This window comes from Lepidochelys olivacea (genome assembly GCF_965140295.1).
Source record: "Lepidochelys olivacea isolate rLepOli2 genome assembly, chromosome: 3".
NCBI classification, from domain to species: domain Eukaryota; kingdom Metazoa; phylum Chordata; order Testudines; family Cheloniidae; genus Lepidochelys; species Lepidochelys olivacea.
The window spans coordinates 24,158,205-24,183,832 of record NC_140413.1 but is presented as its reverse complement, the minus strand read 5'-3'; the positions used below and the strand labels follow the sequence as shown (position 1 = coordinate 24,183,832).

Sequence of the window (25,628 nt, the reverse complement as noted above, 5' to 3'; positions counted from 1 at the left end):
TATGTCCCCAATCCAATGAGGAACTGATGTCTCCAGCATCAAGGGAACAGTTCCAGACCGAACAGGAAGCAGATGAAAGCCTCCAGAGAGCGTGGACGGCGGCACGGAGCAACCCACCGCCTCTCAGCTCTTCTAATCGATCCAGGTTTGTTGTAGAAAGAGGACTTTTATACAAGGAAACTCTTTCTGGGGGACACCAGGAAGACTGGCATCCTCAGAGACAGTTGGTAGTTCCAACTAAATACCGGGCCAAGCTCTTGAGCTTAGCCCATGATCACCCTAGTGGCCATGCTGGGGTGAACAGGACCAAAGACCGTTTGGGGGGGTCATTCCACTGGGAGGGAATGGGCAAGGATGTTTCTACCTATGTCCAGTCTTGTGAGGTGTGCCAAAGAGTGGGAAAACCCCAAGACCAGGTCAAAGCTCCTCTCCAGCCACTCCCCATCATTGAAGTTCCATTTCAGCGAGTAGCTGTGGATATTCTGGGTCATTTTCCGAAAAAGACACCCAGAGGAAAGCAGTACATACTGACTTTCATGGATTTTGCCACCCGATGGCCGGAAGCAGTAGCTCTAAGCAACACCAGGGCTAAAAGTGTGTGCCAGGCACTAGCAGACATTTTTGCCAGGGTAGGTTGGCCCTCCGACATCCTCACAGATGCAGGGACTAATTTCCTGGCAGGAACTATGAAAAACCTTTGGGAAGCTCATGGGGTAAATCACTTGGTTGCCACTCCTTACCATCATCAAACAAATGGCATGGTGGAGAAGTTTAATGGAACTTTGGGGGCCATGATACGTAAATTCGTAAATGAGCACTCCAATGATTGGGACCTAGTATTGCAGCAGTTGCTCTTTGCCTACAGAGCTGTACCACATCCCAGTTTAGGGTTTTCCCCATTTGAACTTGTATATGGCCGTGAGGTTAAGGGGCCATTGCAGTTGGTGAAGCAGCAATGGGAGGGATTTACACCTTCTCCAGGAACTAACATTCTGGACTTTGTAACCAACCTACAAAACACCCTCCGAACCTCTTTAGCCCTTGCTAGAGAAAACTTACAGGATGCTCAAAAAGAGCAAAAAGCCTGGTATGATAAACATGCCAGAGAGCGTTCCTTCAAAGTAGGAGACCAGGTCATGGTCTTAAAGGCGCTCCAGGCCCATAAAATGGAAGCATCGTGGGAAGGGCCATTCGTGGTCCAGGAGCGCCTGGGAGCTGTTAATTATCTCATAGCATTCCCCACCTCCAACCGAAAGCCTAAGGTGTACCATATTAATTCTCTAAAGCCCTTTTATTCCAGAGAATTAAAGGTTTGTCAGTTTACAGCCCAGGGAGGAGACGACGCTGAGTGGCCTGAAGGTGTTTACTACGAAGGGAAATGTGCTGGTGGTGTGGAAGAGGTGAACCTCTCCATGACCCTTGGGCGTATGCAGCGACAGCAGATCCAGGAGCTGTGCACTAGCTACGCGCCGACGTTCTCAGCCACCCCAGGACTGACTGAACGGGCATACCACTCCATTGACACAGGTAATGCTCACCCAATTAGGGTCCACCCTTACCGGGTGTCTCCTCAAGCTAAAACTGCTATAGAACGGGAGATCCAGGATATGTTACAGATGGGTGTAATCCGCCCCTCTGAAAGTGCATGGGCATCTCCAGTGGGTCTAGTTCCCAAACCAGATGGGGAAATACGTTTTTGCGTGGACTACCGTAAGCTAAATGCTGTAACTCGCCCAGACAACTATCCAATGCCACGCACTGATGAACTATTAGAGAAACTGGGACGGGCCCAGTTCATCTCTACCTTGGACTTAACCAAGGGGTACTGGCAGGTACCACTAGATGAATCTGCCAAGGAAAGGTCAGCCTTCATCACACATCTCGGGCTGTATGAATTTAATGTACTCCCTTTCGGGCTGCGAAATGCACCCGCCACTTTCCAAAGACTTGTAGATGGTCTCCTAGCGGGATTAGGAGAATATGCAGTCGCCTACCTTGACGATGTGGCCATATTTTCGGATTCCTGGGCAGACCACCTGGAACATCTACAAAAAGTCCTTGAGCGCATAAGGGAGGCAGGACTAACTGTTAAGGCTAAGAAGTGTCAAATAGGCCTAAACAGAGTGACTTACCTTGGACACCAGGTGGGTCAAGGAACTATCAGCCCCCTACAGGCCAAAGTGGATGCTATCCAAAAGTGGCCTGTCCCAAAGTCAAAGAAACAGGTTCAATCCTTCTTAGGCTTGGCCGGTTATTACAGACGATTTGTACCGCACTACAGCCAAATCGCTGCCCCACTGACAGACCTAACCAAAAAGAAACAGCCAAATGCTGTTCAGTGGACCGGAAAGTGTCAGAAGGCCTTTAACAAGCTTAAAGCGACACTCATGTCTGACCCTGTACTAAGGGCCCCAGACTTTGACAAACCGTTCCTAGTAACCACAGATGCATCCGAGCGTGGTGTGGGAGCAGTTTTAATGCAGAAAGGACCTGATCAAGAATTCCACCCTGTAGTGTTTCTCAGCAAAAAACTGTCTGAGAGGGAAAGCAACTGGTCAGTCACTGAAAAAGAATGTTATGCCATTGTCTACGCTCTGGAAAAGCTACGCCCATATGTTTGGGGACGGCGTTTCCACCTGCAAACCGACCATGCTGCACTAAAGTGGCTTCACACCGTCAAAGAAACTAACAAAAAACTTCTTCGGTGGAGTTTAGCTCTCCAAGATTTTGATTTCGACATCCAACACATCTCAGGAGCTTCTAACAAAGTGGCTGATGCACTCTCCCGTGAAAGTTTCCCAGAATCAACTGGTTAAAATCGTCCTTGAGATGTGGAAAATATTGTTAGTCTTTATGTACTTGGTAGTATATTTAGAGATGCATGTGTCTTATTAACTCTGTTTTCCTAGAGCTCCAGGAAGAAATCCCAGCCAGTGTTTCACCCTAGCTGAGATTTGGGGGGCGTGTCATAAATATAAAGGGAAGGGTAAACCCCTTTGAAATCCCTCCTGGCCAGGGGAAAGCTCCTCTCACCTGTAAAGGGTTAAGAAGCTAAAGGTAACCTCGCTGGCACCTGACCAAAATGACCAATGAGGAGACAAGATACTTTCAAAAGCTGGGAGGAGGGAGAGAAACAAAGGGTCTGGGTCTGTCTGTAGTCGTCTTGGCCGGGGACAGAACAGGAATGGAGTCTTAGAACTTTTAGTAAGTAATCTAGCTAGGTATGTGTTAGATTATGATTTCTTTAAATGGCTGAGAAAAGAGTTGTGCTGAATAGAATAACTATTTCTGTCTGTGTATCTTTTTTGTAACTTAAGGTTTTGCCTAGAGGGGTTCTCTATGTTTTTGAATCTAATTACCCTGTAAGATATCTACCATCCTGATTTTACAGGGGGGATTTCTTTATTTCTATTTACTTCTATTTTTTATTAAAAGTCTTCTTGTAAAACACTGAATGCTTTTTCATTGTTTTCAGATCCAAGGGTTTGGGTCTGTGGTCACCTATGCAAATTGGTGAGGCTTTTTACCAAACCTTGTCCAGGAAGTGGGGTGCAAGGTTTTGGGAAGTATTTTGGGGGGAAGGACGCGTCCAAACAGCTCTTCCCCAGTAACCAGTATTAGTTTGGTGGTGGTAGCGGCCAGTCCAAGGATAACGGGGGTAATATTTTGTACCTTGGGGAAGTTTTGACCTAAGCTGGTAAAGATAAGCTTAGGAGGTTTTTCATGCAGGTCCCCACATCTGTACCCTAGAGTTCAGAGTGGGGGAGGAACCGTGACAAGGTCAAAGCTGGATCATTGGCATTTTTGGTCCCCAGCCCTCAAATTCCATTGCGCATATACACAACAAATCCAGCCACTCCAACTGCACCAAACTAACAAACCTGAATGCATCCCAATACAACAGCATCTCAAACTCTGATCTGGCACCTTGATCCAGTTTGATACAGTGAGCTTTTATGTTGGGATCCAAATTATTCTGATGGACCTGGAGAAGGTGCATATGTACCTGAGTTGAGACAGTAGAACAAGGTATGTACCCAAAAAATTAGCAGGATCCAGGTGCCAGTTGTATTTGCAGCTTTCTTGTACCAGGATGTGTTGGGATCAGGTTTGGTGGAATAGCAGAAGCAAGACTCGCTCTCTATTTTGAGGTAGTTTATTTTGGGGCCTGTGTTTTAATGGCGCCGTTGAGCTGGGTTGCATCAGGATCTGGCGTTTGAGGGGCTTGGGGTGCAACAGGAGCAGCTAAACATGCTCGTTATTCATATGGCAGAATGAGGGTGACTGGGGCGAAGATGGAGCTGGAGGCAGGTGCCAGCGGTGGGGTTGGGCAGTGCTGCTGTGCTCGGATGCAGGGTGCTCCGCGTTACATTGGCACACGGGGGCAGAGACACTTGTTCTCTGTTAGATTTTAAGGGGAGGGAGCCCCAAATCGGCAGGATCCAGCTTCTTACTTTCTCCCCGTCTGATGGGAGGTTTTTGACTCTCCCCGTGTTGGCTAACACGTGCTGGGGTGGGGCGCACGGCTCCCCCCAAAGACCCTAACACTTCCCAGTGGTGTGTGGCCGGTGAGCTCTTTTAATTGTCCCCAGCGGGTAAATAATACACACACACCGGTGGGAGAGGTAAACACTCCGCCCCAACTCTGCTCTGATGCCGGGGCTGGCTGGGGTTCCAGCGCCCAGGATCGCTCATGTTCCCGGTCCCATCCCAGCCGCGGCTTCACTTGCTGGCACTTGAGGTCTCTGGCAGCCTCCTGTCTCGCACCGCGCCAAGGAGCTCGCCCTTGGTGTCCCCGGACGGCCGGGGCGGGGGGGCAGGCTGAGTCTGGGGGCGGGGGGAGGCGCTGTGTCCGCAGTGGGGGTGCGCACAGCCCAGCCGGAGCTGGGACTCGGCGGCCAAGGGGCTGGGGAAATCCAATGGGGAAGGCGCCTCTGCGTGGCTAACCCCGCCCACCTCTCCCTGCGCATCTTCCCCAGCGCCGCGCCGTGCCTTGGCGAGCCGGGTCGGGCCGGGCCGCGGGGCTCGCTGCGGGAGCTGGAGAGACGCGTGGATGGGCAGCTCCGCGCCGGAACCAGCCGCGGCCCCCGCGCCCAGGTATGTCTGTCTGTCTGTCAGTCAGTCAAGCCGGCGGCTTTGCCTTTCCAGCCGGGCCGCCCCTCCCCACTCACACCGCCCGCCCCTTACGGCGGCAAGCCCAGCAGGGAGCCCAAAACTTCCAGCGGCTGCCCCCGACCCTGAACCCCGGCCAGCGCCGTGGAGCAAGAAGTCAACTTCGGTCGTGCCTCTCGGCCACCCCCCTTCCCAGCCCGGCGCTGCTCCTCGCTCCAGTCCCCTGGCGGAGTTGGGGCGCCAAGTTTCCGTCTAGTTTGAGGGGCTGCTTCGGCTGTCGTCTGCTGCTGGGTGCCTGGGGACGATTCGTCCCGGGGAAGGCTCTTCTGCCTTTCGTGTGCAGAGACTCCCTGCCTCCCCGCCCGCCCGCCTGCCCTGCGTGCGGGGAACACCGCTGGCTCTGCCCTGGGGCCAGCGCTGATCAGTTAATTCGAATCAAGTCCCTTTGGACGCGAGAAAGTCGCTCGTTTATATTTGGGGTCCGTAGCGCCCTGGGCTGGGGCTGAGGACTCGGGGCTCTCTTTGGCCCCTGGAAGAAGAAGCGTCTGCAATTATGGTGATTACTCCCGTCTGATCTTGGACGAGAGGCTGGGGCTTAGCTAGTTAGTTGCGCTGCTGCTGGGAAGGGTCACTCTCGTTCGTAGCTTCTCCAGGGCAGATCAATAGGTGCATAGCTGAATCCCTTTCGCATTGCGGAGCTCACTCTTTCCTTTCAGAACATAGTGAGACAAAAAGGAAAGTAGCTTTAAAACAGCCTTCAATCCTAACAAGAGACTGGCCAAGAGGATCTGAAACAGCTCCCATGGATGGCAGGCTCAAATCGGACTTGCTAAGCTGGAGGTAGACTCCCTGCTTGTGGATCAAGGTAGGGTTTTTTGTTGTTGTTGTTTTTTTTTAAAGTGCCTCCCTCTTATAATGAAGAATTTTAATCTGTGTTTCAATGAGACAATGAAAATCCTCATGGCTCACTTTCAGAACTCTTTTTCCAGGGATCACAGTCTGACACAGCCCCATTCCAACACAGTTTATTCTTGCCTAATGCAAAGTACAACTGCTGATTGGTCTTTGTGAGCTATAGTCTTAAACAGAGTACCAGTGATGTATCTAGAGGGAGGGTGTACCTGAAGACTTGAACAGCAGGAGTATATTGATTCCATTACAGAATTTACAGATCTACCAACAAATCCTTTTAGCACAATTTCTTTCCCAGAATTAAAGTTATCTAAGCTTCTATCACTAAAAGAGGTGGAAAGATGGAATGAGTTAGCTAGAGTAACTTCTAAATAAGTAAAAAGAAAAGGAGTGAGGACGAAGAGAGCTGTAGCTCACGAAAGCTTATGCTCAAATAAATTGGTTAGTCTCTAAGGTGCCACAAGTACTCCTTTTCTTTTTGCGAATACAGACTAACACGGCTGTTATTTAGAACAGGTTTCAGAGTAAGTGCAATAAAAAGAATGTATCTATAGGTAAGCAACAATTCACTATGTATAGCCATGAGCCAATTTTTTTTTTTTTAAAGTGACTAGTGATTCTGGGTGCTTCAGTTTTTGGGTGTCCAACATGAGATGCATTAAAGGAGACTGATTTTTCAGAGGGTGGGCATTCTGGGCAATGGTTTCTTATTTTAGCCATTTTCCTTGATCGTGAGCACAGTATTCTAAGAAAATGTATTATTGTTATAATCAACTGGAATTGAATAATTTGTTTTAGCAATAATTGGACAGGTTTCCTGAAAGTTTGGCAAGAAACAACTGGCTTTACAACTTTGCTTAGTATGTGAAAGAATCAGTTAGGGGTGTTGCCAGTTTGTCACCAAGCAATTATTTGTGACAAGAGCAGAGAGATCTAGGGAATTGTGTCCGCCAAAGCCCATGCTTGAACTGAATTGTATGTGGGGGAATATTGGCTAATGGTGGAAAATCTGAATTTTGAATATTTTCAAGATTCTGAATTTAAACTACTAGTAAAAACAGGATGTTATGTCCTGATAATACTTCTTTAAAATATGGTGTTAAATTAAATTTTTCATAGCTGAACAAACATGAAGGAGAGCAACGCCACTTGACTTAATTGAAAGTGAAGAACAATTTAAGAAAACTTATTTAATTAAGTAAAATCTACTAAGTATATTGGTAATTTAGGATGTAAAGCAGCTTTCTAAGAGGAGCCAGTGAGTGCATCCTTCCTCTGTTCTTTCTGCCAGAGAAAGTAAGTGCGCGCGCGCGTATGTGTATATAATTCATAGCACTAAGCCAAGAACAAAAATGTCAGCAGTCCTTCAACAAGATGTCCTTAAATACAAGCAGAAGAAGGGGAATGAGAAGGGATCAGATTCTGATTTCAGTTACGCTGATGTAAATCCCGAGTCACTCCATTGAAGTCAATATTCTAGATTTGTGAGATCAGAATTTGTCCTAAAATGTCCTTTGCACCAAAAAAAGGTAATAATTTTATTAAGATAATGTTGAAATAAAAAGAAAATGGTACAGAGTTTAGGCATAGAAGTTTCTGGTTATCTGGGAATAAGGTACAGATTATCAAGGGGTGCGAAATTCGATTTAGGAGCTGATGGAGTAAGGATTACATAATCTGCAGTCTCCCCGATTGGGGGTGAAAGTTTAACGGGTCAAAGTACAGACCTTGAGCTATGGGGGTAAGTTATCCATATAATGGCTATGTTCAGGTGTGGAGTATAATGAGCGGATATGATGATGGGGATGGATCTACCCTACCAAGAAACATTCCCTCTGTGACCACTTCAGGCACATCAAAATTTCCCAAGGGAAGAATAAAACAATCAAAAGCCAGAATGAATAATAAATCAGGCAGTCAAGATTACCCTAAGAATTTAATTACAGTTTCCAAAGAATAATAACAGGTTTCAGAGTAACAGCTGTGTTAGTCTGTATTCGCAAAAAGAAAAGGAGTACTTGTGGCACCTTAGAGACTAACCAATTTATTTGAGCATGAGCTTTCGTGAGCTCAGCTACAGCTCACGAAAGCTCATGCTCAAATAAATTGGTTAGTCTCTAAGGTGCCACAAGTACTCCTTTTCTTTTTGCAAAGAATAATAGTAACAAATAAGTCGGCAAGTTAACATCAACACTGGTGGCTTGATTCAGCCCGGACAGAATGAATGTCACAGAGGCCTAAATCCTCAAGGGTATGTAGACTCTTAACTTCCACTGGTTTCCTAAATACATTTGAGGATCTGGGCCATTGTTCCTGGGTGCAAAAAGTCTGCCTGGAGTTGAGATGCAGCTGCACAAGACATCTCAAACTCCTGTTCCACCAGGGAACTTGCAAGTGGTTGGGGAGGTGGCATTGCCAGGCTTACGGATAGACTGATTCAGCATATTCCCTTGATAGCCTCTGCCACTGATGCTCCCTATGTATGGGAATGTTCTGGCAGAGCCCTTGGGTCAAATCAATGTTGGAAACACAACCTGTCCTGTCTCCTGGAATGAGTGTTGCCCCCTAACCTGTAGCTGCCTGCACTCCATTCCGGTTTTATTTATACTCCTCAGTGCCAACAGAAGTGAATCAAGCTCTACATACCCAGCCATTCTAATGTAAATTAAATACCAGTTAGCAAGGAGATAAGGGCATTTGTGTATTTTTGTTTGTTTTTGCCCTTAAGAATCTGGATGCTGTGTTGGGGCTCTGACCGCTCTAGCTTTAGCGGAGGAACAGCCGGTCTCCATCCATCCTGACTATATATAAACAGGCCACTCCTCCTGTTTACCTTCCTCCTTTGAATCCCTCTCAGATTCTTTTCAGTTGTTTTGCAACATCCCCCTCTCTGTCAAGCCTTGCCATTTGAAGAATGCAATTACCTGCCACTGGGGCATTTACATTTCAAAAGACCTACCCAACTGTAATAAGAAAAGGAGTACTAGTGGCACCTTAGAGACTAACCAATTTATTTGAGCATGAGCTTTCGTGAGCTACAGCTCACTTCATCGGATGCATTCAGTGGAAAATACAGTGAGGAGATTTATATACACACAGAACATGAAACAATGGGTGTTATCATACACACTGTAAGGAGAGTGATCACTTAAGATGAGCTATTACCAGCTGGGGTGGGGGGACCTTTTGTAGTGATAATCAAGGTGGGCCATTTCCAACTGTAAAAGTATTAAATGCAAGACTCAAATCCCCAAAGCAACATTATTCCCTTGCTTTCAAACTTCAGAGTTGTGGCACGTCTGCCAGGGGAAATTCAATAAAATAAAATGGAGGCTCATGAATAAATAAGTTATTCCACTAGCCTACTGTTCGTGGGTATTTTCTAGCTTATTTTTCTCTTTTTTGCTGCTTTTTCTTTCTCTCCTCCCATCTTCCATTTTCATGAACTTCTAATTCTGCTCAAAAAGAAACGGAGTACTTGTGGCATCTTAGAGACGAACACATTTATTTGAGCATAAGCATGCATCCAATGAAGTGAGCTGTAGCTCGCTTCAGCTTATGCTCAAATAAATGTGTTCGTCTCTAAGGTGCCACTAGTACTCCGTTTCTTTTTGCAGATACAGACTAACATGGCTGCTACTCTGAAACCTGTCATTCTGTTCAGTTGCTTCTCCTTTTTTTTTTTTACCCACTCTTTTTTCCTGATTTCTTCAAAAACAAAACAAAACCATGCTTCTCTCACTTCCTGTTTATAAAATATGTATATCCCCTAGTCTGGTTCTTCTTAAACAACCAAATCCTCAGCTGGTAAAAATGGTCTTAAGGTATATCTACACTACAGCTGCTAGAGCTGTACCGCTGTAGTGTAGACACTTCCTATTTCAACAGAAGGGATTTTCCTGTTTTCTCTGGGAGACTATAGCTATGTTGATGGAATAATTCTTTCGTTGACCTACCTGCACTAAGGGTTAGATTGACCTAATTACATCGTACAGGGTGCAAAACTTTTCACAGCCCTGAGTGATGTAGCTAGACTGATCAAATTTTTAAGTGTAGGCTAGAACCATGGATCTGTTCACTTCAGTGGAGCTTCACCAATTCATGCTAGTTGAGCATCTATTCCCATAGTTTATTTTCCTTTTCTCTCCTCCTGGCTTCTGTGTCCTCTTCCATTATTCTTTGCCATATTCATCATTCTCTCTGCTTTTATCTTTCTGCCCCCTTTGATTTTTTCCTTGTTTCTCCCCCCTGCCTTTAATTTATTCTGTTCTACTTTATTCTATGTAAGTTCTTATACTACCCTAGTCAATGTTATATCTGAGCACTTTCAGAAGTTCACATGACTAATATCTGTCACCTGTGGTTCACTTTCTCTCTCAACCTCTCCCAACCAAGGAAATTCTGTGTGTAGTATAGTGTTTTGGCAGGGACTTTTTTTAAAAAATAGATTTGTACACACTGATCTGCGTTTATGTTAGAGAAGGCAGGTCAAGAAATTGTGGAAGGCCAGTCAAGGAAGTGTGCCTTGCACTCGGAGCTGATGGTGGTGAACTTTGTGATAGTCCTTGGTTCCTGGGGAGTTTCTTCCAGTCTAGACTGCCCCCCAAGAAAGCTCTGTCTCCCACACAGACAAGCTTTAACCTTATGGTAAAGACTTCCATTGTGCCTCAGGAGTGGAGCTATTGACTGTGGTTCTCATTCTGGGGCCTTAGGAGATCTTTTAGATATCTTGGGCTCATGCCATTGAGTGCCTTGAAGTTAAGGACCAAGACCTTGAACTGGTCTCTATTCTCTGGGAGGCCAGTGTAGAGAGTCAAGGACCAGTTCAACGCTCTTGTGGTAGCCTGTGTTGCTCAGGAGATGTGCTGCAGCATTTAGTAGTAGCTCCTTTTTCTAAGGGCTGATGGCTTCAGCCCATTTGGTTCTTCCTGTTCAGCCCTTCTCTCTGGCTACCCCATGTTATGCTGTCTGCTCCGCCACTGAGCCCTCCTGCCTCTCCCTTACTCCAGTAAGGTGGTGTAGGTTCCGTTTGGCTTTCTCCCATGTTGTCTCTATCCCATTCATCCACATGTATTCTCTTCAGGCCTCCCAGTGTTCCATGGCCTTGCTATGACCTCCCATTCTCCGACTTCTTGTGCTCCCTTGCCCCCACCATTTATTTCTCCTTCTTCCTATTCTCTGAAGTGTTAATGTGAAAGGAGGTGTGGCTCCTGCTGACTTCTGTTCTATCTGCCTTACCCTCTGCCTCGTGGGGGAGGAGCTGGAAGACAGCCTGCAGAAGAATGCCCTTCAGGGACCGAAAATCCAGTATGGTTGGCCTCTTAGGACCTCATGCAGTGGCACATCTGACTCCCCCACTGTAATAGTGGATAACAGGACTTTGCTAATGTGGGAGTGAGAGTACGCCCACCATGTGCAATCACACATCCCAGCTATGGAAATAAGAGTGGTTTTGATTGCAATTGGCATGGAGCAAAACAGCTCCTGGAAGATTTGCATCTGAAAGTGAGAACTCAGGCAATGAGAGCTGCTTGACCTCTGGATCTGGCAGCTTCAATATAAATTGCCATGGAACAGTTGGACATCGTTCCTCTCCGGCATCAGTAACAAGAATTGTTGTTTTTCTCCTGCATCCCATACATATTAATTCCTCTAGAGGAAAACAATCCTTTCCAATCTGCAGGACGGATCTCTAAGCTGCAGGGTGGATTTCTCTTGCATAATTTGTTACCCCACTAGCTCTCATCCCCTTTCCCCTCACTGATGGGTTGGGAAAGTGGCAGCCCATTGCAGTGTCACCTTTGTATTTCAGTCCCCCCAAGCTGTGGTTAAAGTAGATTGAAGCAGGAAGGGGTGCTCTCGCTACACCAGCCATTAGGCAGGAGCATCATGGGAGCACTGCTTATCTTAGCCAGGGCTGGAGGGCAGCTCCCTTCTGATTTTTACCAGAGGAGGTACTGTAAGCTTCAATTGACTTTAGCACTTGTGTAACAGGGAAAGGGGACACTGAGGCACTATTACGTGTAACTCTTGTAAACTCCCCTTCTCCCTGTAACTCAGTGCAACTCTTTGCTAAAACACTTTTCAGAACGCGCTACACAGAGTTAAACGTCGGGACTGTTGTATATAAAATCCTGAAAAGTGGGCGTTGGTAGTTCCCAGTCAGGTTCAAAGAGGGTTCCGTACAGTTTCTTAGGCCGTTTCTGTACAGTATGGCGCTGCAGCGGCGCAGCGGTATTGATGCAGCACCTGTGGTAAAGCTGCTCTGTGCTCATTGTAGAGAGCTCTCCCATTCGTATAATAAAACCACCTCCGTGAGTGGCAAAAGCTATGTCGGTGGGAGAGGCTTTCTTGCAGACATAGTGCTGTGCGCACAGGCCCTTATGTTGGTGTAACTTACATCGCTCAGGGGTGTGAATATTCCACCCTCATGAGCAACGTAAGTTTTGCTGACATAAGTGACAGGGTAGACATAGCCTTAGGGACGGTCTACACTTAAAACGCTGCTGTAATGCTGCTGCAGTGCTTCAGTGAAGACTATGCTGAGGGGAGAGCTTCTCCCGTCAGCGTGGTTAATTCATCTCCATGAGCGGCGGGAATGCTGTCTACACTGGGGGGTGCGCTGATATAAGTACGTCATTCAGGGGGTTTGAAAAATCTCACCCCTGTGCGATGTAGTTATCCTGACGTAAGTTTATAGTGTAGACCTGGCCTTAGTAAAAAACACATTTAATGCACACAGCAAACATAAATAGTAGAAAATATATTCTAAATAGTATTTGGAATACTATGAATAACTTTTCAATGTAGGCTGTTAAGCAATACATCTACTGGTATCCCTTATATAGATTTACATGTATTCAAATGTACGGTTCCAACATAACATGCTATACTTCAGCACGCACAGCTAAACACACTCCCTCTGATCTCCCCTCAGAGCTGATTTCTTACTCTTTATGGTGTGGTGATATGCAGTGTGTGCCACCGAGACTCTTCAGAGCTTGAGAAGAATTGCAGCGACTGAGTCCCTTCAAACGCTGCTGCAGAACAAGCTGTCAGCAAATACACAGTCTGGGGATCTTTACAGTTAGCACCATTCCAGCTCTTGGGTTAATAGCTTAATGGTCCACAGTTGCTGGTGAAGCAGAAGTCTACAGCCTGTATCCAAAGTGGTTCAGGTATTGGGATCAGCATATAAAATATTAATTCTCTGCTTCATGCTTCTATACTATCCCCTCTCCTCCCAGTGATGAGAGCTGGTGCTACCATTCAGATTTCAGTGCAGAAATCTAATGATGTCTGAGGAGAGCATGTTGCATAAAGCAATGGGACATTTGTCATTGGAGCAGGATTGGGCCCATAATTTGTCATGTGCTTTGGGATGAAATGCATTCTATTAATGTACTATATGCTTACTACCAACGAGAACACAGGTATTTAAAAAAGAAAACATGGGAACTGTCCTCAACGGTATTTTCCTTTTAATATGGGGATTTTATTGTATCTTTAAAAAAACATAATTGTTTTTCAGTTGTTAAAATAACTATAAACTACCAAATTGGCTAATTATTCTGAAGCTGCTCTTTAATTTGGTTAAATGTTCTTTATTACAACTTTAAAGAAAATCAGATTAGGGTTTGACTTTGAAAAGGGCAAATCTAATTATTGCAACATCTCTTTCAGTAAGGTTTCAGTAGCTTAGTTCTAACAGAGTGGCATGTATTGAATAAGGGTTTCAGCATTGTATTGTAGCAGCAAGATTGTTTTTTGTGTGTGGATAGCCTACTCATAAGAAGCTGCTTTATAGAATCCTCTCAAGCTAAAATGCTCTGTACTTCACATATTAATACATGATAAAGCTCACCTAGTATTTGCAATGGAAAACATGGTGATTACCCTGATGGGTTATGCAAAGATGGGCACTCGCCCATTCAAGTCGGTGAGAGTTGAGGATGCACAAAGAATGTATGGTTGGGTCCCATATGATATTTTACTACAGCCCCATTTGCAAGGCATAATTAAAGGCATGTCAATATTTCCATTATAAGCCGTTATTTTCAGGGGGTTGTAACTTGCTCTTAATGTCTGCAGGGCAGGCCAGGAGCAAATATTTTTTCCTACAGATTAATAAAAATGTTGTTTGATACAGAGGTGCCAAACCAAGAAGTGATTAACTCTTTCAGATACTTGGGGTATTCAATAGCTCAAACCAGAAATGCTGCAGCTCTGACTTTTGTTCTTGAAGTTAACAAATACATCTAAAGTGCCCAAACCTGCAAACACTTAGTATTAGGCAGAGTGCTCACCTGTCATTTCATTGAGCCAACCTCCTCTAAGGGCTGTTGTTAAGTAGTTGAGGTTAGAATGAAGGTCCTGCCTCCTTACTGTCCCTCTCACCATGGGGGGTGGGCTGTTCAAAGGCCAAGATCCTACATGACACTAAGGCACGTATTTAACTTTAAGCATGGAGTGCTTCCATTGACTGTAAAGGGACTGCATATGAGCTTAGAATTAAGCATGTGCTTAAGAGCCTCATCCAGTTCCTATTAAAGTCAATGGACAGACATCAAGGACCTGTTCTAAGTCCCAGTGAAGTCATTGGGGTCTCGTCCATTGATTTCAGTAGAAGTTGGATTGAACACTTGTTGACTTCTTCAATAGGAGCTGAATCTAGTCTAGTGGTTCTCAAACAGCGTGTTGTGACCATCAGCAAACGGGGATGCGGCAATCCCTAGTGTGTGGAAGATGCTATTTTGCTCTGCACAGCGAGACCTTGCATGTACAGTGTGTGCAATGTCATGATGCATGGGGGACACAATTTTGTAGAGCAAAATGGCATCCTCTGTGGGACATGACCTTCCATTTAATGTGCATATGAGGTGGTCACATTGTGCAAAGGATGCCATTTTGCTCTTCAAAATGGCGTACTTCACGCTGTCTGGTGTCCTTGGAGGAAATAATTCATTAAAATGGGGTCATGCCAGCAAAAAGTTTTGAGAACTGCTGATCTTTTCCTAAGAGCTTTACAGAATCGGAGCCCAAGGGATCAGTTACTGGCTCCCACAAGCGCAAGGACTGCAATTGTGGCAGGCTCTCATACAGTTTATGCAAGCCAGCTCTCTGTATCCTGCCCCCCGCGTATGGATTAAGGACAATCTAGCCCTTAGCATGGTGAATATTGTAATGAACCATTAGATCTTGGATGTTTTAATTCACTCCACATTGCAAGTTGGCAGAGTGCTCTAAGCCTGTCAGCATTTTCTCCTCCCAAGGTTTTATTTAAATATATTTGGCCATATTCTCATTTGAATGTAGCAAAAACAAACAAAAACCAACCAGAGAACTACTTTCAGTTGGTTTTATCCTCTCCCCCTTCCCTCCCCACCCAACGTGTCTTAGTGGGAAAAAGAAAAATACACTTTAATTTTTGCAGCTAAATAGTATTTTGTTGAACTGGGATTTATTGGTATGTTTTGTTTTAAACAGCTGTTTATAAATGGAAACCATCTAGGTAGAAAACAAATAAACAAAAAAACCCCAAACAAATTCGTCTTAAAATTTTCTGTACAATTGCAGAGGGTGTGCTTAATTAAAAGCTTATTCTGGTTCTAGAGTGTTCCCCATTTTGAAGTATAGGGAATCTCTCTAAAGTCAAACTGAACTGATTAAGGCCCTGACCCTGCACACTCATGCATGTTTAACTTTACACATTGGGGATGGTCCATTTTAGTTGGGACCAAAGTGTGCTCACTGTATTCCACAAAATTGCAATAACTGGAAGAATGTAGAGAAGATTTTTCTCCATTTTCTTGTTCTGTTTGTTCCATTCTGCATTTGACAGCACTGTCTCTCCTTTATAGTCAGGGTCTCTCATCTTGCATCAGAATCTGCTAGCATGGATACCTCTCACTTGTGAAGCCCCCTTGAAGCCAGTGGGGTCCATGTGCAAGGCTATATGGACTAGACTGAAGGATTGTGGCAAAACCTAATGCATGTGCTTAGCTTTAAGCACATGGTAGTCTTAATGATGTCAGACTATTCATGTTTCAAGTTAAGCACGGGCATAGGTGGAAATCCTGGCCCTACTGAAGTCAATGATAAAACTCCCACTGGCTTCAGTGGGGCCAGGTTTTCACACTAAGGTTATGTCTACATTGGTCTGCAGTTTGGACTATGGGGGTGTGAATAGCAGTGCACACCAAAGTGCTCTGCTGTAACTCTTCCCCCTCTCTTCCTCCCCCAGCTGCATTGTCTCCCTGCCCCCTCGTTCCCCCGGCGGTGTGGATGTTGTGGGCGCAAATTAAAAGTTCCTACTTCACATTAATTGGACCTGTTTGAAGAAAACATGATAATGGCAGCTGGGAACCTAACTTCCCCCTAAGCCACGCAGCTGTCAAGCAGTCTATCAAGTGCCATGCACTTCACGTGCCCCTCCTCCCACTGCCATGCTGCTTCTGCCCTCTGCCTTGGAGCCCCTGGCCAGCTGCTCCTGGGAGCCTCCTGCTTGCTGTGTGTGTGTGGGGGGGTGGGGTTATGCATCTTTAGGAAAACGTGGTTGTAAAACCAAAAAAAAAAAAAAAGAGAGAGACTCTGGTTGTAGTACCAGCTCCTTTGAACTCATTTTTGAATCTGTATAAGTGTCACTCTGTGTCCCCTTTTAGGCCCCAGTCTTTCTCCCATTAAAGTCAAAGGCAAACTTCACATTGACTTCAAAGAGAGCAGTGTTGAGCCCCAAATTTTTAGTTTGTTATTTCTGTACATGTATATTTTATACCTGTCGACATGACCAGAATACTACTTGTTTGTATATAACCTTTCCCTAGAATAGATAGAAAAGCACCATTACAATGTGTTGTGCCAATGTGCAGCATTTTCCTGCATATTAAAATGCATTAATAGCTACTTAATTCTACACGCAAAGATGATACATGATGATGCTAACGGAGCTGGTGAGATGTATTGCATCAATGTTCAGTAGTAGTATTTAATAAACTACTTATTTTCAGGCAATTCCTTCTCTTCATTAGTTCTGATTAGAGCTGGGATAATGCCTCAAAAATGTCTGTGAATATTCACCCAAATAGAACATTCGGTTGCTGTGTCTGTGTTCAGGTCCTTTCTGTGTTCTTGCAAATGCTTTTTCTGACTGAATGATTGTGGAAACAGTGAAGTTTAAATGAACAGCAGGAATATTCAAGGAAACCCTTTTCTGCTTAGTGGAGTGACCAGACAGCTAATGCTTTCCTGAAAAGCTGGGGTGGACGTTGGAGGACGGTGGCCTCATAAATAGTAATGGTGAATTGGTGCTCCACGAAGCTCTCAGATCCAAAAAGACTGAGGGTTCTAAGTAGAGGTGGAGATGGGTTTCACTTCACTTCTGAACCTCGGAAGTGAAACATGGATTTTTATGGATCTAAACAGACTTGAAAATTTTTGTTTTTCAGGTGAAAACAAAAGTGTGGTTCAGGCCTGTCCCACTTTAGTTAGTCAAAAAATCCTTAAAGCAGAGTGTTTTACATTTTTACCAGGGCCCTGTCTACTCTGGCAAGTTTGTGCACAGTAAAGCTTTGAGCACTGTAACTCCTGAGGTGCACACACTGCCAAGCCACTTAGTGTGCAGAAACTGCACAGATGCAGCGCTCTGAAAAAAACCACCCCATGAGAGGCGTACAGTTTCCTGTGCCGGGGCTACAGCGCTGCGGTCCAGTGTAGACACCGTGGTGATTACAGCGCGGCGATTGGCTTCCGGGAGGTGTTCCACAATACCTGTTCTCGCCTCTCTGGCCATCAGTTTGAACTCTTCTGCCCTGCCCTCAGGTGACCAACTGTCAGCCCCACCCCGTACAGTCCTTTTGCAAATTTGAAAGTCCCCTTTCTGTTTGCTCAGTGACGCATGCAGTGGTCTCAGCGCATCTGTCCAGGTGGCCGTGCTTGCTCCATGCAACAGGCGATCCCCCGCTTGGAGCAGTGCCGAGCTGCTGGACCTCCTCGGCATTTGGGGAGAGGAGGCAGTGGAGTCACCGCTGCGCTCCAGCCATCGGAATTATGATACCTGCGGACAGATTTCTAGATGCATGATAGAAAGGGGCCATGACCGGGACACATTGCAGTGCAGGGTCAAAGTGAAGTAGCTGCAAAACGCCTACCACTCCAGTGCTACGCCCACAAGCTGCTGGCTCTACAAAGAGCTGGATGCGATACTCTGGCGACCCCACCTCCACTGTGAAGGACTTTGTGGATACTTTGTTGGCTTGCATGCCAGTCGAGAGTGGACTGAGTCAGGAGGAGGCAATCATGGACGAAGAGGGGTAGGGGGACCCAGAGGCAGAGGATGACTTGGAGGCCAGAGATACATGCAGTCAGGAGCTCTTTTCTATCCCGGAGGAGCCTAGCCAGTCACAGCAGTCAGATCTTGGCAAACCGCAAACAGGAGAGGAGGCCCCTGGTGAGTGGATCTGATTTCGGGAATTGTTGAAGCGAGTTGTTGGGGGCTGGAGGGTTGCAGAAAGCAGGCTTGTCTCCCACCTCATACCTAGCCTGAGCGGCCGAACAGGCTGTTGATCCACTTCCTCATTTCACAGGAATCTTCCCTCAGTGATCTCCAGGAAACTCTCATGGAGATACTGGGCAATCTGCTGCCGCAGGTTCCTTGGCAGAGCTGCTTTGTTTCTTGCCCCATTAACGGTAACTTTCCTGCGCCACTTTGCCCTGACGAGTGAGGGGACCATTGCTGCACACAGGCTAGCCACATAGGCGCTAGGGCAGAAGCCGCAGGCTTGGAGAAGACCCTTCCTTGATTCCCTGCTCACCCTCAGCAGTGAGATTTCTTCCATAGTGATCACCTCCTGTGGAAGGTATGGGGACAGGAATGATTATCAGGCCCACCCTACAGGGCTGGCTCTCCCCAAGAGCCACATGCCCAGTGTACAGCAGGGTCTGGGAACAGTGATTTACCCTGGCCCTATGGCTACTCACTATTTTGGGGGTCTTGTGGCTCATGTGTGCTTGCCTGGGGTCAGCCAGTTAGTGACAGGTGTGTGAGTACTGGCTGTGTTTTAAAGCACTGAATCAGAGTTGTGTGTGTTGTAAAGAATACTGCTTCTGTAAAATGTTGCATTTAAACTTCACAAAGATGACCTTGGGAGCACAGCCTCCCTCTTTATCAGCGGCAGAATTAGAAAGCGTCCAAGAAGAACTAAGGAGGACTTTCTGCGTGAGGTTATGATGTACTCCGCCACCGAGAAAAAAGAATAGTGAGACAAGACAGCGAGAAGAGGGACCGAAAGGAGAATGTGGCACACCAGAAAGAAGCCACAGAGTGGCTCTTAACAGTTATGGAGCGTCAAGTGGACATGCTCCCGGGGATACTAGTTGTTCGAACCGAGCAGCCCCGCACCCACCCTCTCCTACAGCCACTGTCACAAAACTCTTCCCCATGTGCTCCCCCTACACCGCCAATACCCTCTTATCAACCTCCTGGCTCCACCCTCTACCTGCAGCATTCAACTCCTCCCTCCTCACAGTCCAGCAGTGTTGTCTCCCACCACCCTCTGCGCTCAACCCCATCCCTCTGCGGTTTGGCCCTGCTGAAGTACAGCACCCACTGTATTGTACTCCAAAGGAGAAGGTTGGGTATGATCCCTGGACATACACAAATCTGTAGCCGTCACGGGACCCCACCTCCTCTTAAGACCTTCTCTTCCCCCATCCCGCTCCCGGCTGATGATTTTTTTTCATTTGACTTTCTCCTCTGGTAGTTGCCTTTCAATAAAAGATTTGTTTGTTTGAAAGCAGTCTTTATTCTATTAAGTGAAAGCAAAAAGAGCACTGAAAAGCAACATACAGTTATGTCAAGGTCCCTTCTTGCATCATGTGCACCTAGCATTACAAGCTCTGCAATCCTGAGCATAGCAACAAATATTAGTGGCTTTCAGCTTCAAAGTGCTGCCTCATGGCCCTCTAATAGCCCTGGTCTCTAACTGTTCAAACTCAGTCTCCAGGCACTGAGCCTCTGGTCCAGCCCTCAGTGAAGCTTTCACCCTTCCTTCACAAATATTATGACGCGTACTGCACGCGGCTATAAGCATAGGAATATTGTCATCGGCCATGTCCAGCTTCCCATACAGGCATTGCCAGCGGGCTTTTAAACGGCCAAATGCATGCTCCACAGTCATTCTGCACTTGCTCAGCCTGTTGTTGAACTGCTCCTTGCTTTCAAGTTGCCCCATGTCTGGCTTCATGAGCCATGGCATTAAGGGGTAGGCGGTCTCCCAGGATCACACTGGGCATTTCAGCTTCCCCTATGGTGATCTTCTGGTCAGGGAAGAAAGTCCCTGCCTGCAGCTTCTTGAACAGGCCAGTGTTCCGAAAGATGCGTGTGTCATGCACCTTTCCGGACCAGCCTGCATTAATGTCTGTGAAACACCCACAGGGATCCACAAGTGCCTAGAGAATCATTGAGAAATACCCAGTGTGATTGATGTACTAGGTGGTCTGGTGCCAGAATTGGAATATGTGTGTCATCTATTGCCCCTCCACAGTTAGGGAAGCCCATTTGTGCAAAGCCATCCGCAGTGTCACGCACGTTGCCCAGATTCCATCAACACGACTCCAGTGGTTGACTTTCCCACTCCGCACCAGTTAGCGACTGATTGGTAGCAATATGGAGTAGCCAGCTTCCACAGTGCAATCACCATGTGCCTGTCCAGCGACACAGTAGCTCTCATTCTCGTGTCCTTGCGCTGCAGGGCTGGGGCGAGCTCATCACACAGTCCCATGAATGTGGCTTTCCTCATGCGAAAGTTCTGCAGCTACTGCTCGTCATCCCAGACATGCATCACCATGTGATCCCACCACTCAGTGCTTGTTTCCCGAGCCCCAAAGTGGTGTTCCACTGTGGCCAGCACCTCCATGAATGCCACAAGCAATCTCGTGTCGTAACTAGTATGCGTGGCGAGATCAGTGTTTTACTTCTCTTGCCTTTGTAGTTTAAGGAATAACTCCACTGCCACTCGGGACATGTTGGTCAGTGCGAGCAGCATATTGGTCAACAGCTCGGGATCCGTTCCTGCAGCCAGAAAGAAGCAGGACAGGGCGTGCAGTACACAAACCGTTGAAAGATGGCACCAAATGTGGACAGAAGCACAGGGATTGCGGGGATGCGAAGCAATGCATCACGGGACATTGGGATAGGACCCAGGGTGCCCCGCGACCCCTTCCGCCTTCCCACAAGTCTTAGCGGCAAAAAAAAGAAAGAGGTGCTCTGTGGGATAGCTGCCCAGAGTGCACCGCTCTGAATAGCGCCACAAGTGTGACCACGCTATTGCTCAGGCAGCTGTCAGTATGAACACGCAACAGCGATTTTCCTTCAGCGCTCCCTAAGCGGCACTCTAACTGACGGCACTGTAACTTTGCAAGTGCAGACGTGTCCTAGGTTTCACAGAAACAATTTACAGTAACAACTGTAAACTGTAGTATTTTTGCTGTTCAAGAGAGTCTATAAACATCTTGGAGATTTAGGACTTGGCTAAGAAACCAAAACCACACGATTACTTTCAGCAGTAAACATCTTTCAAAACATCAAAAAATCCCATATAACTTCAGGTGCTCAATCTGCAAAGTGCAATTAGATATATAGCAAAGGAAGTGAGTTGTTAAGCAGAATTTGAAGAAGTCTGATTTCTGCCATACATCCTCAGTGATTCCATCCCATTTTCACGGTGCTCTTTAAATATGTTCTCTTTCTACATGCGTGCACATGCACACGCATGCATGAGTCTGAGGGATTTTCATGAATGAAGCACAAACAGTCGGGGCAATATGGCATGGCAAGAAAAGTAATCTCTCAAACAATCAGGTCCCAAACCATCTCAGGCATTACAGGCTAAAAACAACCAATCCTTTGCACTCCACCTGTAAACTTACAGGTAGCCAGTTCAGATTCCAGAACACTGTTTAATCATGTGCTTTCTGTGGCTGCATCTGTGCTTGGAATGTGGTACCCGCTTTCCAGTGTTAGCAACAGTGTAAGTGCTAAGTGTAGACAGGGTTTAGCCATCTTCAGCGTGTCAGAACAGGTTTCTAACCTGTCAGAGCTAGTTTTCGTGACGTGGTGTTGCTGAAAACACAAGTTTGGGGGTTGTATGTTCGGAGGCTTCACTTCACAGAACAGGAAAAGTCCCTCCCTATGAGGTACCTAGATGACTTTTTAATTCTAGTCGTGTTTTCACAAGGAAGGTATTGTGGAACTGATGAAATTTAGAGAAGAAGAAAAGAAATGGTTAGAGGGCGGGGAAAAATTTAGGATTTAAAATGAGAAATCAGTTATGTGTAACTTGTAGTTAGTTGCCTCAGAGGGTGGGTGGGGGAACAGTTTACAGCCGCGAAAGATGTACATTTCAAGGAGAGAAAGGAACAATTAGCAGGATTAGAGTTATAACTAGGAGTAATGGGATGAAAATACAAAAGGGAAAATTTTGCACTGAATATCAGGAAAATCTTCCTGGTATGATATGAATTTATTCTCCACCTTCTCTTGGACCAAATGCAAGATTTCTGTGGGTGTGGGGTGTGTGTTTGTGGTTTTTTTTTTTAAATTATTAATTAGAAATCATAGACTCTAAGGATGGAAAAGATTTAACAGCTCATCTGCTGTGCAATTCATTATGTGCAGAGGATAGAACTAGGCCTATGCACCATTTAAATCCTTTTTTGAGAGTTCAAGTAGGTCTTAAATAAGGTTGCCAGGTGTCCAGTTTTCGACTGGAACGCCTGGATGAAAAGGGATCCTGGTGGCTCCACTCAGCACTGCTGACCCGGCTGATAAAAGTCCGGGTTGGCGGTGCAGCAGGGCTAAGGCAGGCTCCCTGGCTCCACGCTGCTTCCGGAAGTGGCCGGCATGTCCATGCGGCCCCTAGGCAGAGGGGCAATCAGGTAAGCTCCATTTGATGCCCCTGGGAACCATGGCCAAGGAGAGCTGTGGGGGTGACGCTTGCGGGCATGGGCTTTGGGAGCCTGCCCTGAGCCTTGCTGCACTGCTGACTGGGAGCTGTCTGAGGTAAGCGCTGTCCGGCTGGAGCCCACATCCTGATCCCCCTCCTGCACCCCTGCCTCAGGTTGGAACCCCCTCTCACACCCTAACTCCCTCCCAGAATCCTCACCGTAACTCCTCCCAGAGCCCACACCCCTACCCCAGCCCTGCACCCCCTCCCATACCCTAATTCCCTCCCAGAGCCTGCACCCCCTCCTGTTCCCCAACACTCTGCTCCAGCTCTGAGCCTGCTCCCACACTCCAAACCCCTCAGCCCCAGCCCGGAGCCCTCTCCTGTCCCCCAAACTCCTTAGCCCCACCCAGGGGGCCTGCACCCCAACTTCTTGCCCCAGCCTGGAACCTCCTTCTGTATTCTGAACCCCTCATTTCTGGCCCCAACCCTGAGCCTGCACCCCCAGCCAGAGTCCTCACCCTCTCCCGCATCCAACCCCCTGCCCCAGCCCAGTGAAAGTGAGTGCGTGGTGGGTGGGGCCTCTGGGAAGGGGCGTGGCAGGGGCAAGGCCTCCGAGAAGGGGCGTGGCAAAGGTGTTTGGTTTTGTGCGATGAGAAAGTTGGCAACCCTAGTGTTAAATGTTACATAGGCCAATGCATAAGGGTAAATTTCACCCTTTAGATCGTATCCCTTTCCTTTACATTAGGCCTGGGTGCTGGTAAGGGGCAGAGTAATTTGTGGAGTCTCACCTTATTAGAAAATTCTGCCATCTGTCACTCCAAATACTAATGTCTAAAAATCCATTGCACTCTGGAGTGTGTGAATAATATTCAAAGCTTGCACTGTTGCTAAATATTTGGTTTTGTTTAGGATGAGACATCAAAAAAGTTATATAAACCTTCATAGGATTGATCACAACACAGTTTGTCAGTTTTGGGGGTGTAAAAGCAGTGTTGTTTATAATAAGACCCTGGATCTATGTGGGTGGAACCCTCTGCTTGTGTCGGGGATTCATTCACATCATTGTTTTGACCAGTTGATTTATCTGGGCTCCTTGCAGGTTCAGGGGTCCATCTGCATGGATTCAATTGCAGGGTGGGCTGAAAGGCCCAGTCCTGAAACCCCTTGCACTAGTATTCCATTCACTTTATGTCCAGTTTCTTTGTGGAAATAGTGTGGACAGAGCACTGGATTTAGAGTCAGGAGACTTGAGTTCCATTTCCCACATCTATAACTGACCTGCCGTGTGACCTTGGACAAGTCACTTAACCTCTCTGTGCCTTTGGTCTGTTTGTCTCATTTATTTAAATGATTAACTCTTTGTGGCTTACTTGCCTCTGACTGTGTGAATGTATACTGCCTTGCACAATGGGGCCCGCCTCTCATTTGAGGCCTCTAGACCAGGGGTTCTCAACTTTTTTTTTTCTGAGCCTCTCCCCCCAACATACAATAAAAACTCCAAAGCCCAGCTGTGCCACAACTGTTTTTCTGCATTTAAAAGCCAGGGCTGGCATTAGGGGGTAGCAAGCAGGGCAATTACTCAGAGCCCTACACCAGAGGGGGCACCCTAAAACTAAATTGCTCAGGCTTTGCCTTCAGCCCTGTGTAGTGGGGTTCAGGGCCCCGGGCTGCAGTCCCTTGCAGGGGGGCTTTGATTTTCTGCCCTGGGCCTCAGAGAGTCTAATGCTGGCCGTGCTTCACGACCCCCCTGAAACTTCCTAGCAGCCCCCCAGGTCCCTGGTTGGGACCCATGGCTCTAGATATTACTATAATATAAATATTGATGATAATATTGGATGTTAATTGGACTGCTCATGTGAATAAGAATTTCCTGAACAGATGCTGCAGGACTGAGCCCAATATGAAATTCAGCACATCTCAAAAAAGATATACTGGCATTAGAAAAAGTTCAGAAAAGGACAACTAAAATGATTAGGGGTTTGGAACGGGTCCCATATGAGGAGAGATTAAAGAGGCTAGGACTTTTCAGCTTGGAAAAGAGGAGACTAAGGGGGGATATGATAGAGGTATATAAAATCATGAGTGGTGTGGAGAAAGTGAATAAGGAAAACTTATTTGCTTGTTCCCATAATATAAGAACTAGGGGCCACCAAATGACATTAATGGGCAGCAGGTTTAAAACAAATAAAAGGAAGTTCTTTTTCACACAGCGCACAGTCGACGTGTGGAACTCCTTGCCTGAGGAGGTTGTGAAGGCTAGGACTATAACAGGGTTTAAAAGAGAACTGGATAAATTCATGGAGCTTAAGTCCCTTAATGGCTGTTAGCCAGGATGAGTACGGAATGGTGTCCCTAGCCTCTGTTTATCAGAGGGTGGAGATGGATGGCAGGAGAGAGATCACTAGATCATTACCTGTTAGGTTCACTCCCTCTGGGGCACCTGACATTGGCCACTGTGGGTAGACAGGATCCTGGGCTGGATGGACCTTTGGTCTGACCCAGTATAGCCATTTTTATGTTGCATCCATCTCATTCCAACGTACTGTGGAAATTTTCCTCCTTACAGAGTTCTTTCAGCTAAAATGTACAATATTCACATCAAATAGCGTATCTTGTTTTTAAATTGTGCTCCTGATAGTAGCTGAGCATCATTAAAACTAC

The 25,628-nt window shown here is 46.5% G+C and overlaps 1 protein-coding gene across 3 annotated transcripts in view; it reads left to right on the top strand.

Moving 5' to 3' along the window:
- Positions 1-4,981: 4,981 nt before the first annotated feature.
- KCNS3 (potassium voltage-gated channel modifier subfamily S member 3) overlaps positions 4,982-25,628 on the top strand; it is a 75,273-nt gene continuing 54,626 nt past the window's right edge. For all 3 annotated transcript variants that reach the window (XM_084623336.1, XM_084623335.1, XM_084623337.1), the window contains exons 1-2: positions 4,982-5,097; positions 5,829-5,977. The gene's annotated coding sequence lies outside the window, so the exon portion shown is untranslated. The remainder of the gene's footprint in view (positions 5,098-5,828; positions 5,978-25,628) is intronic.